The 16,276-nt window shown below is 37.2% G+C and overlaps 1 protein-coding gene and 1 pseudogene across 1 annotated transcript in view; both read left to right on the forward strand.

Annotated features, from left to right (window-relative positions):
• The first annotated feature begins 8,129 nt into the window (after positions 1-8,129).
• On the forward strand, positions 8,130-12,070 carry LOC114923195 (annotated as a pseudogene).
• Positions 12,071-14,454: 2,384 nt separating this feature from the next.
• The window catches only part of LOC107295354 (phospholipid scramblase 1), a 20,520-nt gene continuing 18,698 nt past the window's right edge, over positions 14,455-16,276 (forward strand). The window contains exon 1 of the mRNA XM_015824666.1: positions 14,455-14,801. The gene's annotated coding sequence lies outside the window, so the exon portion shown is untranslated. The remainder of the gene's footprint in view (positions 14,802-16,276) is intronic.

Consider the following 16,276-nt stretch of genomic DNA (forward strand, 5'->3'; position numbering starts at 1 on the left):
CATTACTTGGAGAATTCCATTATTAATCAAAGTAATGTGCATTATGCTTCTTAATAACTCATCTTCTAAATGACTTTTTTGGTAATCAAAGGGAATCTGGAAAATAATTAACCCTTTGGCAACTCTTGTTCAGACTAGGAGGGAAGCTCCAACTCAGTTGCTTAATCAAAAAAATTTTTCCTTTCATTGTCCCTTTCTCACTCTCTTTTGTTACTGTTTATCACCTTTTGATCCCACACATTTTATTTATTATTACTTCTTTATTTTACTGGATTTATGGGCTGATCCAATTTTGAGAGAGTCAGTGCAGACTGCCTGTACTAGCACAACTTTTGCTTCAGGATAGAAATTCCTGGAAAAGGAAAAGGAAAGTTCCATATTTTGTAAATACTGTCCTCTCTCAATAGCTGAAATCACTCAGAAAAAAATGCAGATAGGGACAGATAAACCTACCTTTTTCTCACCACTTGGTACATTTTTTGCATGCTCATTTTGACATGCCGGCATTTTGCATGTCAAAATGCCGGCCCACAGGCCAGTTTCATCATACCAAAGCACACCCACCCCATTGCCGGCAATGCAAAAAGAGTCGTGATACGTTGCGACACGTCACATGACCTGGCAAATTTGACACCCGTGCTCTAAAAGAAAACTTCTTGCAGTTAGATCATCGCCCACTGGAGTTGAAACAACCAGTGTGACTATCAAGTGTCCCTCATGATTAAATATTGTTTATAAAATCATTAAATATTATTTGTGGTACATTCCACACCTTCTCAATTGTTTATTATTAGACTGTCCTTAGAAATTGTCAATAAATTGAATATGAATAAATTTATTATTCATAGTTTTGCTTTTAGATGTTTAAAAAGTATAGGCCTATTTAATAATTTATACTGTACAGGAACCAGCACAATTAATGCTATAAAGTTTATAATAATTTATTTAAAATGGATTTTTAAATAAAATTATGAGTTCTAGTCACTTTTTGCACCAAGTACCAAACAAAGCGAGAAAATTCTGGTTACTGTGGCTTTTTATCATACTTTTAATTGTATCTTATAAGAAATGATATTTTAGCCCCAAAAGACTGGGTCTTTGTTGAACCCTGGACTGCAATACTTAACATATTTGAAGATTATTCTATTCCTCTCTAAATATGATATTGTATATTTTGCTCATGAAATGCAACATATTGCAATATTACAGATTAGTTGTCAAAAATAGATCATGCCAGATAAATCTTATTGCATTCTTTGACCAAGTGACAAAATTAGTGGATCAGAGGAATGCTGTGGATATAATTTACTTGGACTTCAGTAAGGCATTTGATAAAGTAGATCACAACCTACTACTTGATAAGATAGAAAAATATGGGTTAGACAGCATCACCACCAGATGGATTTGTAGCTGGCTGAAAGTGTGTAGTGGGCTGTCCCAGGGCTCTGTTCAAGCCCAGTGCTCTTCAACATCTTCATCAATGATTTGGACAAGGGGATAGATGGGAACTCATCAAATTTGCAGACGACACCAAGCTGGCAGGAATAGCCAACATTCCAGAAGACAGGCTTAAGATACAGAAGGATCTGGACAGACTTGAACACTGGGTGCTATCTAACAAAATGAAATTCAATGATGAAAAAACTAAGGTTCTACATTTAGGCAAGAAAAACAAAATGTACAGGTATTGTATAGGGGGTACCTTGCTCAATAGTAGTAACTGTGAGAGGGATCTCAGAGTCCTAGTGGACAATCACTTAAATATGAGCCAGCAGTGTGCTTGTTGTTAATTGCGAAGTTGTGTCTGACCCATCGCGACCCAATGGACAACGTTCCTCCAGGTCTTCCTGTCCTCTACCATCCATTTAAGTTCACACCTACTGCTTCAGTGACCATCCAGCCACCTCATTCTCTGTCGTCCCCTTCTTCTATTGCCCTCAATCTTTCCCAGCATTAGGTCCTTCTCCAGTGAGTCCTTCCTTCTCATTAGGAGCAGTGTGCTGCAGCTGCCAAAAAAGCCAACACAGTGCTGGGCTGTGGGGGATAGTATCAAGATCACATGAAGTATTAATACCACTTTACAATACCTTGGTAAGGCCACACTTGGAATACTGCATCCAGTTTTGGTCACCACAATGTAAAAATGTTGAGACTCTAGAAAGAGTACAGAGAAGAGCAACAAAGATAATTAGGGGACTGGAGGCTAAAACATATAAGGAACGGTTGCTGGAATTGGGTATGTCTAGTTTAACGAAGAGAAGGACGAGGGGGAACATTATAGCAGTGATAGAAACCTGCCTCTAGAAGCGGTGAATGCTCCAACACTGGAAGTTTTTAAGAAGAGACTGGACAGTCATTTGTCCGAAATGGTATAGGGTTTCCTGCCTGAGCAGGGGTTGGACTAGATGACCTCCAAGGTCCCTTCCAACTTTATTATTATTATTATTATTATTATTATTATTATTATTGTTATTATCATCATCATCATCATCATCATCATCATCATCGTTATTATTATTATTATTATTATTATTATTATTATTATTATTATTATTATTATTATTATTCTCTCCTGTCACATCATAATAACTATAAATAATTAAGGCTTCCTTTGGAAGCTATCAAAATTGTAATTACTTCAACCTGCAGAAGGCTATCGCAAAGAATTCTCCTTCTAAGAATTGCTTTAATTTTTGTTTCCCACCACACTTCATAGGTCATCCCTGACAATCTACAGAGCAACAATAAATGCTATTTTCTGTTGAGTTACCAGTCAGTTTACACAAAGTATTACACAGTCATGATGATGTATAGAAACTAGCAGCCTTTAGCAATAAAAACATCATGAAAACCAGATTATTTGCTTATTTAAAAAATGTACATACACTTTCCTTTAAAAATCTCAGGCCAATTTTCAATACTTCTGCTAAAATTCAATTTCACAGTAGATATGGGCTATAAATGACCCTTCTCTGCCATTTCCCTGTCTTTTGGAGAAGCTTACTTCCAAAGGTGACGTGGAATCCCACTCTTCTGGCTTTCCTAAAGAGTGTTAACAACTGGCTCTGTCAATTGGCATGGGGACCAAAGGGTGTTATCTAACCCTGGGGATGATTGATGGTGTGAGAGTGTTCTCTTCACCTTTTAATTTAATATTGTAATACTATGTTTTAATTTTGTTTTTAACTTGGTTCTTATTTATGTTTTTTTAATGATGATGATGTGTTTTTCTTGTAAGTAGCTCAGAGTCACTTAAGTGAGATGGGCAGTTTAGAAGTGTGAGGAATGAATGAATGAATGCAATGTACAAATATGGAAGAAATCATATTTTTCTGATTATGTAATTGAAGTTCAATTCACTGCTTAGAGAAAATATGGGTAGTCCATGACATATGGCCATAATGGAACCTGCCCACTACAGTTGTTAAGTTGTAATGGTCATAAGGCAGGTCACCACATTTTTAAAACTGGACACATTTTTACAGCTATTAATAAATGAAACAAACAAATACATAAAAGAAGTGAAAGAAAAAAATCATCCTTTTTATAGCATCTGTGCCATAGTTCCACGGTAAATGTCAGGCTGAAAAATGTCAGGTCTGCTTTATGGTGTGTCATGACATGTAGACAATGTATGTTGTCATTTGATGTTGACTGGATAATGGACATCTAAAAAAATGAGGATATTTGTGTCTTGAATCCCTTTTTTTGGCATTATGGCAAAGTCAAAATTGTAAGATCTGTGATTGCTAGAGCATACTCAGCAGTGACAGACATGATCTGTTGTTTATAACTTCATATGGATACCATATAAAATCATGTGAAGTCAGGATGCTACATATTTAACCCCCCCCCCTTTTTCATTGAAAAATGAAAGTTTAACCTTTTTTATGACAGTGTCACAGTATGCAAAATCATGCAATGTCCATCATATGGACGAATAGATTACATGTAGCCATCTGCTTCATTTTTAACTAATTAATAAAGCCCAGTAAATGCAATTTCATTTACAGTTTGAAAATACAATATAATAATCTCTGAAATGGAAAGACTAGAAAAACATTGTAGTACTGATCTGTATGTTAAAGTCTATTGAAATATATTGCAATACAGATTGATATGTACATAAAATAAATTCTAAATATGTAGTAAAGAAGATTTATATGCTAAGATACTAATAACTTTTTATGTGGAGTATTTCATTTAATTGTTTTCTATATAATTTATTCATCTTTCTCTATATGTAGGATGTTTTCTCAGTATTTTATCCCAGGAATATAGTATATAGAATTGTACTTTGACATCCATCAAGGAGTTTTGATATTATAACCAAAAATATCTTGAGGAACGCAAATTGTTTTGTCCTATCATGTGTTAGTTAGCATCAAATTATCAATGTACCTTTAGAGTGCCGCTATAAGTTAAATAAAATAGCAGGTGATGTGCAATTAATTCTGCAATCAATTACTAAAACTTCAAAAAATATAAGAAGAATTTTAGCCTTGTTATGGCATAACAAACCTCAGCAATAATAATAATACGGCATTGGGTTTTAATTAGAGAAAGGAGATTGTTTGTGCTACAGCTAAATGCAACATAGCAGCTGGCTAAATACTTCTGGTCAGCCCTTATGAAAAGTTAATTACTATTGCAATTAAAAAGGATAATCAAGCAAAAAATATTTAAGAAAAATATAGGAAAAAATCTTTTTTATAATTTGTTATAATTTAATTGGGGCACTAGAAATAGCAAAAGTTTAAATGTACATTTAGCTAAGTGTGTCTTAGCTAAGTGTGTCTGGAAAATAAAGCACTATATGTGATTTAAATTGTGTTGGAAGATATTAGATTATACCAGAGGGTTCTATAGAGAAATCTTAATTAGATATGATTTTACAGTAGTTTTTTTTTCTTATTATCTTATTAGCTATAAGTTTTTTTCCCCATGTAGAAAATGAAAAATACACATATCTGTTAAGAATAGCTTTGCTGGAATTAAACTCACTTGCTTTATCACATATAGGAAAAATAACAAATAAAAATAAGGTTATGATTACTATGGCAGTAGACTGACATTAAGCATTTCATCCATCCGTTAGCTTAAATGTTTCTTGTTCTTCTAGCTAAACAATCTCCACCTACAGAACCACCGTCAGATTATCCAGGCCAGGGATATGCTGTCCCAGGTTATCCAGGGGCCGAGGTCCAAGTTGGAATTCCTCAGCAGGCATCTGGATTGCTTCAATATAGATCTCCATCAACTTTGCCATGTAAGTTACTGAGGTATCTCCAGCTTTCTTTGTTCAAAAAACTTTTCCATTAAGTGTTCCGCTGGTTTTCAGGTGTGGCTTGGTACAATAAAGATAGAGTCCCGATGTTTGCCTTAATGCGCTTTTATTTAGCTGAATAAAGACAGGCCCTTTAAAGCAAGAGGGAATCACAAATGGAGAGCGAGACACATATTTATACTTTTATTGGCTATAACTTTTCCCCATAAGAGAAGCTGGCACCCAGTAGATAAGATAAAGAAGTACAGAAATAGCCAAGCACACCCTTTGTGGCTTTGGGTGATTCCCTGCTGCTTTCCAGAAATAGAAGGGTTCCTGAGGTAACTGTGTCATCTGAACATATGTTCCTTCCAGAGAATCATCAGAATTATTCTTTCCCAAATTTAACAGGAGGGCTGGGGATTTGAGAGTGGAAATGACAGTGGTATGCCAGTACGAACCTTCCTGCTTTCATTGCGGCTTTTCTTTTTTAATTAAAAAAAAAAACCTTCAAAATTTCACAGCTAAAAATTGGTCATATTGTTGCTGAATTTCAAAAATGGAGATCTAGAGGCCTTAATAGTCAATAGTTCTTAATAGGACACAAAATCTCAGCATTAAGCCAAATCTAGACTTTTTCTTCCAGTAGCTCAATACTAAGGAAATACTAAGGTTGTAGGTTACAGTAGGAAGCTGAAAACACTTCCTGGAAGAAGGCAAAGGAAAACTGCTTACCATTATTATCAAGAAAACTAATGTAGATATGAATGATATCACCCAGAGTCAAGACTGACTAGAAGGGTAATTCTTTACCTCTTTCTTCCCCTCTTCCCTGCACCAATAACTCCAGGTTAAAAGGCAGGATTTCTGCTTCTTTCTAAAAATAAAACACACACAGCCTCAGAGGGCTTCTGCCTTTTCTCATATTGTTGAAATTATGTTTTGTGACATTCTATCTAGTTGTTCTTTTGATGAGTTCTTTTAATGGCATTACATCATCTGCAACATTAGATAGACTGAAAATTAATGGCTTGCTGAAGTCCACTGTATATGGGTGGAAGTAGTAGAGTTAAACTTTGAAATCAGACATCTCAGAGTCAAATAAATTACCAATTCTCCCCTCCCACCAAAATGAATAATTGTACTTCCCTTCTCACTCAGACACACACATAACTGTGGTTTAGTCAGGGATCCCCAACCTGTGGGCTGTAGCCCACTACTGGGCTGTGGCCTCTTGGTCACTAGGTCATGTGAAGGGATGGCCAATGGATGTGCATGTATGCTTGCATTCTCCCCCCACTCGTGTTAGCGCCACTGCGGGTGTCCCTCAGGGCTAGGACCACCGGGCCCCAAGAGTCCCACTGGTACTAGCGCCACCTCGAGCATTCCCCCCGGCATTAGCACTGCCCCACCCTGAGCATCCCACTGGCGCTAGCACTGCCCTGCACCAAGTACCCTGCCAGCACTAGTGCCGCCCTGAGCATCCCACCAGTGCTAGAGCCACCCCAAGCATCCCACTGGCACTAGCCACACACCTCAAGTTGTCGCTGGCCCTAGCATTGCCCTGCACAGAACGTCCCACTGGCACTAGCACCGCCCCATGCAGAGCATCCCGCCGGCACTAGCGCCGCTCTGCAGCAAGCATTCCACTGGCGCTAGCGCCACCCCATTTGTGGCACTCACACTCCATGGCCCCATTTGCCCATGTACATGCGCTTGCAGGTGGCCCATTTGTGCATGCGCATGCCCATTTATGCATGTGCACTAACGCATAACAGTGCCTACCTCCCTGCCTGGACCGCCAAACCATAAAGGTTGGGGACCTCTGGTTTAGTGAATTTATTAATATTCCCCAACAATTCTCTTCATCAAAAATCCAGAACCGTCCCAATCAAGTCAAGTCACAAGCACACCAAGGTTAATCCACAGAGCAATTACCTAATAGTCCAGAAAGCACTTGAGAGTTGCTCAAACAAAATAACTTCACCAGAGAAACTTAAATCCACCAGGCACAAGAGGGTTGACAGGGCAAGAAATGTTCAGAGTCTCCAAGGCACAATTCCAAACACGGTGTCAATCCAGAGTGAAGCAGGAATTATGACGATCAAAAGCACAGCTAGAAAACAAACACGTTGTTCCCAGCAACGTCTCCTTCTGTCTGCTGTGATAAATAGCCAGCTTCCGATGTAGCCCATCAAGATGGGTGGGGCATTCTTCTCTTGAATAGCCTGGCTGACCTTCCCTGCTCCTGTCTTTTCTCTACCCTACATGTCCTCAGATGAGGTGCACAAGACAGTTCCTCCTCCTGTTTGCTGGCCATCTGCCATTGCAAACTTTCCCCAGCTGAACCTCTGCCAAATCCCTTCCAGACGGTTCAGAGCCATCAACTCAGTTCCTGATGTTCCAGGAATTGGCTCATCCTCCCCTGAGCTGACATCTGAGGAGATGTCTGTGGAATCGTTCAAGGGAGACATCACAATAATGTATAAAACCACTGATTTCCTAAAACATTCCAGAAAAGAATGTGGGGCAGACCAGGAGCAAGCAAAGTAATGTGACTAAAATTCAACAGTTCGTTTATCTATTTTGTTTATGGCCTCCAATAATATACTTACATAATGCCATACTGTATAACATAGAAGATTATGTTTCTTATTTGATAGACCAATGCAGATTATTTTAACTGAAATTTTACCACAAACCTTTTGAAATCCTTGTTAATGTTTGGTTATCCTTTGCATTTTAGAAAAGAATTTGCTAAACAATGTTCTCATTGTTCTTTTGAAACTTGGCAGTTCAACCTAATGCACCATCTTATGGAGCTCTCCAAGTTGCCAGTGTGCCTTCTACAGCTGTTCCTGTGGTTTGGATGCCAGCCCCACCAGTTCCTCCCAAATGCCGACCTGGACTAGAATATTTAAGCCTGGTATTTTTTTTCCCCATGCACCTTTTACCTGATCAGTACAGAAAATCATGAGATTCTAATTCTTTCCCCTATTTAATAGCCCCTAATTATATTGGACCATTATATTCTCTAGTCCCTGGCCAGCATAGCTGGAGAGTCTTACCTGGAAAAATCTTTTAGCTGGTACCCAAGATCCTATTGATCCTAATCCTAGCTTTTCAGTCATTTCATAAATTGCTATATATAAAGAATCAATTGACATTTCAGTTTAAAAGATGCTTTTTAACAAGGCTCATGCCTAGTCTGAGACGTTTATTATCATCAGTCTTTATTATAGATATTAACCAGGACAAATTTGGAAATTTTCAACAAGCCCACATAATGAAGTATTTATTTCTCTTGCATCCTTATAGTCTTAGTGAATCAACGTGATTCTATTGAAGAATGATTCAATAAAGTATCTGTTTAATAGTGAATTAAACAGATGTATTGATAATTCTATTAATAATCAATTACAATTTATATTTATTTATATTAATACTTTATTATTGAATCTAAACAGTCAATGTTTTACATTTAATGAAAATGTATTATATACAGAAAAAATAGAAAGGTATATTTTCATATATGCTATGATAAAACAGTGACTGTTGAAAATAAAATAATTATGCTCACTTCATTTTGTATTTTTTTTAAACCATTATAACAGATGGATCAGGTGATAGTTGACCAGCAGCTCGAGCTCATGGAAAGTATGTATTTTGTTAGCTTTCAAGAAACATTACTAGTGTTTGGAGATTTTTAAATCTTGTATTTCCACTTTATAAATTTTAGATGCTGTATAATTTAAAATACTAAATATGTGTTTAGTACTGACAAATTTACAGCAAGAAAATTCCACAATACTTTATTCACTTTCCGTCCTATACAAGAGCTATAAGATTTGTTGTTTACATCTGATATTAAGTACCGTGCATACTTCTTACACATAATTTTTCCTACTGGAATGTGATTAATGTGAATTACATGCAACCCACTGCTTCACCAGTATTCATGATGGGTTTTATGGTAAAGGTTAAAAAAGTAATAAACTACATTTTGACAACTCAAAAAATGAAATTTGTAGCTTGTAAAAAGTAGCTTTATGACTAAAATTTAAAAGTCATCAGAATTAAATTTCAAGTCCAGTTCTCTTCAACCATCACCAAAAGTCCTTTGGGAGAGTGTTAAGTAGCCACTTGTAAAACTGCATTCAGTTAAATAGATAAATTTGGTTCAAATGTATGTGTATTCTAGCGTGACAACATCATCACCAAAATGATGGGATTGTACTTCAACAATATCTGGAAATTCAGTTTCCTGTTATAAAGGAAACAAAGCTTCCAGGTATTGTTAAACTAAAACCCCACAACTTTGATGTTGGCTTAAAACCAACCTCTGTTTTAGCAGTTCATGCAGACATAAGAAAATATAGAACATTATTTAGATTATTTAGATTTAGATTATTTACAAAGAAAAGGTCTGCAGAAGGTGCTCCAGATATATAACTTAATCAAGAGTACTCATGAGTTGATTTCAGCTCTTATATTATTTCCGTGGGTTGTTTGAGGAACTCTAAAGCAGGGGTCCCCAACCCTTGGTCCGTGTACTGGTACCGGGCCATGGCATGCCAGAAACCGGTCCGTGCAAACAAGCAAAGCCACATCTGCGGGATGCAGGCAGCACACAAACCACACCCCCTCCGTCCGCAGAAAAACCTCTCTCCACGGAACCGGTCCCTCATGCCCAAAATGTTGGGGACCTCTGCTCTAAAGGGAAATAAATGAAAATAACTATTTTCTTCACAGAAATCTCTGATTTATTTGACTGTCTTTTATGAACAAAAATAGCTCCCCTTTTTGATGATGAGTTGGTTTGGTTCCAATTTACTATTTTATGTAGGCAGAAGATGACTGTAGGAGAAATCAATAAAGGACAATAAAATATCACATCACTTAAATGAGTCATTTAATTTAGTGAAGAAAATTGACGTGATATTGTAAGTTTCACCCTCAGTGAAAACAATATCTAGAGTGAAAATGACATCTGCTCTCAAAACTTTCATTTACCACAAAATAAACTAGGAAGCTTATAGGCCATCAATACTTTCAACTGTTCAAGATGTATTTATCACCCAATTTTATCTTCACCTTTTTTCTTCCTAGAACACAAGTATGGACTGCTATCACATAGCATTTTTATTTTGTGTTCTTAGAGGTCTTCTTGTAACGAAAGTTGATACTAGGAGTTGAAGGATGTCAACTTCCTATTTACTGATTTTTAATCAAAATTACTGATTTTTTTTAAAAGATCCAGTAGTTCTATTTTTTTTAAATTTTTTAGATTTTGTATTTATCTTTTGCATGTTGTATAAATGTTATGTATCTCTATGACCCTGTTGCTAGTTGATTTGTCTGAGTGCCAAGCTTCCAGGAATTCCCCAGCATTTTTTGGATTTATGTTAATTTAGGATGCTTAGTTTCCCAATTGAAACTAGGTTAAGTCTGTTCATTTGTTGTGAAATTAACGATTTTTCATTGAGTCTTCTGACTACTAGTTGTGTTCATGGATGTGCTCTGATAGTCTTCTGCCTGTTTGTCATACCTTGTGGTTGTTACACTCTTTACATTGTATGTTATACATGACTTCTGTTTTTTTTCTTCTTTTCTACTGCATGCATCCATTAACACCAAAATGAAATTTCTCAAGTTTGGACACATTCCATAAGTTAGCCCATTTGAAGTATCTTGGTTCAAAACTGTTGTCCTATGATGCACTATCAGGCAAGTTTTAGTAATATATAGATGACTTTGACACAGCTGTTTAACTTACCAGTGTTTGTTTGTTTTTCAGTGATAAGTGGCTATGAAACTTGTAATAGGTATGAAATAAAAAAATGCCACAGGGCAGTGGGTATACTTTGCAGCTGAAAAAAATGATGACTATAATCTGTACCATTATGGGCCTTTCAGATCATTTACCATAAAACTCTTTGATAATACAAATCAACCAGTCATACAATTGTCAAGGGAGTTCCATTGTGTCTGTTGCTGCTGTCCTTGTATTTGCTGCCTACAAAAGGTAAACTCAACCCCCCCCTGCCCATTTTAATGTACAATAACTTTCCCCAAGTCATCGTCTCCGTCTAGAACTCCACTATAAGAGCTACTATGATATAGCTGTTAATGCTCGATTGATTAAGGAGATTCAGGTTCATATTGGCCCAACGGGTATCAAATATAAGCTAAAAAATCCTTATGACCATTAGGGGAAAGCAAAGAGATTGAGAAAATGCAAACTCTTTGCTGTCATATAGTGGTCATTCAGATTTTTGCAACCCAAATATGCTAGTGTACATATGGATATTCATTCAGTGACTTTGAGCAAGTCAATCTCTTGTTGCTCCTGATTTACAGTAATACGAACACAAAAAGAAAACAAAAAACAGGGGCATAAAATCCAAAAAGAACATATTAAAAATCTTCTGTTCCCCATCAGCAGTTAATTCCCTTTTGATCATTCATTGCCTTGCTTTTCCATGTGCTTTCAACTCTAACTATAGTAAAAGATCCTGTTGACACATCTCAGTGCGAGACAAAATGCTGCTCTGTATTCTAATTCTAATTAATGTTTTTTCCCTTAAAGCTTGAGGTTCAAGCACCACTAGGCACTGTCATTGGATATGTTAAGCAGAAGTACCACATCTGCCTGCCCAGATTTGTTATCCAAAATGAGGCCAGAGAAAGCATTTTGAAATTGCATGACCTTGTTTATCATGCCATGGTTATAGGGATTTTCATTCTGAGGTAAAGTGAAACTCTAAACTCTGTCTTCATCTACCCTTCAGTATTGAAATATATTAAGTATTGATAAGCTTATGATTTTTCCAGTTCATAAGAGCAGAAGTAGGATTGCTGCCTACGGTTCTGTCTGTTGTTTCCCTTTTTCTTCTTTGCAGCCAAGGAACTTTATATGACCAATGTGAAGTCTTGGAGAAAAACATGATAATAATTTAGAAGACATATTGGGGGATTGTGCTCATAGCTTTATTGTTATTGTTTATTAAGCTGATGTGTATTTTGCATTTTTGACCAGGATGCCCTTAAAAGTATTTTTTTAGAATGGTGTCATAATTATTACAAAAGTATCTCACATTCCAGTACTGATCCAAAGGGACAAAAATATGTATTGTAAGTCAAAATATCATATTTAAGTCAGTGAGTGAGTTAAGTCAATCAGTGAAGCCGCACACAAACTTTTCTGATAAGGCAAAATTTGTACAACATTGCATGTAAGATTGCATTAGCTAATAATGAATTCATATTGCATTAGCTAATAATGAATTCATATTTACTTTTTTTAAAAAAATATTTTATTAGTTTTTTATGTTTACAATTAATTAGTGCTTAGTAAACAACGTGTTGTCTGGGTCCAAATGTTTAATTTAACAACGCATATTAAATTCCTAATCTCTATCCCATTTTTCCAGCCATTTGTAAAATACATCCCATATTTGAAAGTATTCTGTACCTTTTCCTTTCATTTTCAAAGTAAGCCTATCTATTTCCGCACAATCCAAAATTTTCTTGATTATCTCTTCGTCAGCTGGAATTTCTTCATTTTTCCAATGCTGTGTAAATACAATTCTCGCTGCTGTCAATACATGTAACATTAAATACACACATTCTTTGTCATATTTTTCTGAGAGTATACCTAAAAGCAATAACTCTGTCTTAAAGTCTACATGTTTTCTTAACATTTTCTCTAACAACCTACTGTATGTATTTTTGACCAAAATTCTTTTACTTTGCGGCATGTCCACCAAAGATGATAATAAGTGCCTGGTTTTTGCCTACATTTCCAACAATTTCTAGACATATTTTTAAACATTTTTGCTAACCTCACAAGTGGTAGGTACCATCTATAAAACATTTTATATAAATTTTCTTTATAAGCAGCTGCCATTGTTATTTTATAGTTTTTTACCCAAAAGTTTTGCCATCTTTCCAACTCTACATTGTGCCCAATTTATTTTGCACATGGTCATTTTTTTTACTTGTTCATCCTCCATCTTTAAACTTAACAGAAAGTTATACAATTTCTTAATTAATTTTTCATCTGATGTCAATAGTATCCGGTCAAACGCTGTCTGGTCTTTATAAAACCCATGTATTTTAGCATCTTTCTCATATCTCATTTGTATTTGCAAATGCAGCCACCATGATAAGTCAATGCCCTGTTCTTCAAACTCTTGTTTAGATTTTAATTTCCCTTCAATATTCAAAATATCTTTATACGTCACAATTTTCTTATAGTTCTTATAGTTTGGGTAAACAAACGCTTCCATTGTTGAAAGCCATCCTGGTATTTTCATATAGATTTTCGCTTTTATCTTTTCCCATTCTAAAAGAAGTGCCTTTCTTACATAGTGGTTTTGGAAGTATTTATGACAGCTGAAAAAAAGCTGTCCATCTACTTCTAAATATTCTACTCTATGTTATAATTCTCTGACACTGTTGCAACTTCAGTAATGATGTTTCTATTTCATAGCTAATAAACAAGCCTAAAAATTAGCTGCCCAACACTTTCAACAACCACTGATCATTTTAATTGTTTCATTAGCTTACTTTGCTCTTTCTACATTAAACAATTCGATGCTGCCAAGAAAAGTTCTTATTCCATTTCCCCATTTCCTGTCACAACCATGGGGCGAATTAGACTGGCGCCATGCCCATTGGCTTATTAGGCAACTAAATGAACGTTTGATTCTTCTCAGAATTGTCAGTCAATACCTTTTTGAGTACCAACAAGTTCCGCAGGCACACCTGACGTCTTAAGTAAAAATAAATTGAATAAACTAAACAAATTCATTTATAATGAAGGGAAAAAAATGGGAAGAGTCTGTGCTACCAGAATGCACCTGCCTCGGACTGAATTTCAGGCAATTCTTCATTTCTTGTTCCAAGATTCACCATCGACAAAAGAAATTAAAAAAAAAACACCACTTGGGCTAGTGGAGCAAACAGAGTGGAGGAAACGTACAATGGATGCTTTGTTATTACTTAATCAATGGCAAAGACCTATGGACCAAGCCTACGGATTTAGGTTGTTGATCTCACAGCGATGAACACAACGGGCTTGGTCCTGTGACGTAGGCACGAGACTTAAGTCATTTCCAAACAACCGCAGCCCGCAACCCTCTCTGCCTTATCTCTCCGTCATTTGAATGCTGGCAATTAAGCAGCGAGTTCCACCGATGTGCCATTAACTACAACATTCTCAGGCGAATGCGACTTCCTGAGTCGAGAAATATTTTCCTTAAACTGGAGGGCCTCCTTCGGGTCTCTTGCTCCCTCCCATATCTAGCTGCATTTGCTCTTTACCGCCTTCCCGCCCTATCCTGTTCCCTAGCAGGGCCCCTGGAGCTGGGCGGGAGGAGGCAGAAGAGCAGTCGCAAAGCTCCCGTTTTTTCTCACAAACAAACAAAACACATACCGATCAGCTAACGGCAACGGGGCTGGAAGTATCTTTTTGCAAAGGCGATTCCGACGCGCTTACTCTAGAGTAACTCCCCTGGCAAGGACGTAAAATGTAAGTTGTCATTTCTTCTCGAAACACAGGGATAGAGGGATTTGCCAGGCGCAGGGTTTGCTCCACTATTTGCTTTGATTGGCAACACTCTTGCAAAGAAACGGAAGAATAGTAAACAGGAAACGCCCACGGATTCGTTGCGGTCTTCCAAGGTATAAACTGAGTCCTTCAGGTCTATTAAGCGGGACGAGGGACGATTTGACTCCGCTCCCTCCTTGCCGAGGGAGTTGTCCTATTATTCTTGTATTTCCACCTCTGGAAAAGTTGTTCTTGTCACCTGCCTATTTCTTTTCCTCCACCCAGTTTGTCCAGCACCGCCCTGTTTCTTTATCAATAACCAGAGGGAAGCCCTGAAGTCAGAATTCTATCTCTTGTAGAATCAAAATGATAAGGCGTTGTTGGTAGTATCTGGTTGGGGGACCTTATTAAAGATATTTTGTTCTTATTGTCACCGTTATTATTTTATGCTCCATTTCTATGATGAAATTTATTCCTGTGAAAATGTGCCTTGAAGCTCCCTTTGTGCTGTTTGGAAAATACAGTAGGAGAGGTTTTCTGATTGAAAGGAATCAAAATTCCAATTAGTAAACAGCCCAACCAAAGAATCCCAGACTGTTCCCACCAACCCACCCACCCAGACAGGCAAGACACTGGACTAGACTATAAACAGACAGCAAATAGCACTCCTTACTAGCACTGATGATATTCTCTAGTTATGGTAATGAAATGTCTGCAAGAAAACAAGGAAGCTCAGAGAGCACCAAGGACCCCCCTTAAAATTCCAAATTAAACATGCTGAAAGCATTTGTTTCCCAGACCTAGGAAACTATGGTTGCTTTGTATACAGCAACAGGTGAAGCATGTGGACACAATTTTATAACAAAGAACAGTGTAGAAGATAAATGCTAAGCTGTTTGCAGGTTTATTATTATACACTACAGCTATTTTTAACAGGGATCCTATTTTGGTAAATATAAAGTGTAAACTTGCTGAGATATTCCACTGGCTTGAAAAAAGAAAGCCTTTTCAGTGCTAAACAATTGAGAAATCGCTTCTATGCAATCTGAATTCACATACCTGGGAAAAATTGTAGCGGTGGTTTGTCCTGCAGTCTCAGACCAGGAGGGAGAGCAGGAGGTCCTGAGCTAGCCAAGGTCTAAAGAAGGTAAGCTGTATAGTATATTGTGCACTTTATGAATTGTGGGTCTGCTATTTATTATAATGTGTATTGTATGTTCTATTTTTACCAAATTTGGAATATATGCTGCTCTGAGCCCAGCTGTACATTTCCACCCCAGGCCACCCCAACGATGCCCTTGACGTGATGACCCGTTGCCTGGAGGCCGTACGGGTCTGGATGGGGAGGAACAGACTCAGGCTCAACCCTTCCAAGACTGAGTGGCTGTGGCTGCCGGCGCCTCGGCATAGTCAGCTGACCCCATCGCTGACTATAGGGGGCGAAATTTTGGCCCCCT

Source organism: Protobothrops mucrosquamatus, unplaced genomic scaffold (genome assembly GCF_001527695.2).
Source record: "Protobothrops mucrosquamatus isolate PMUCROS unplaced genomic scaffold, P.Mucros_1.0 scaffold2317, whole genome shotgun sequence".
In the NCBI taxonomy this organism is placed as follows: domain Eukaryota; kingdom Metazoa; phylum Chordata; class Lepidosauria; order Squamata; family Viperidae; genus Protobothrops; species Protobothrops mucrosquamatus.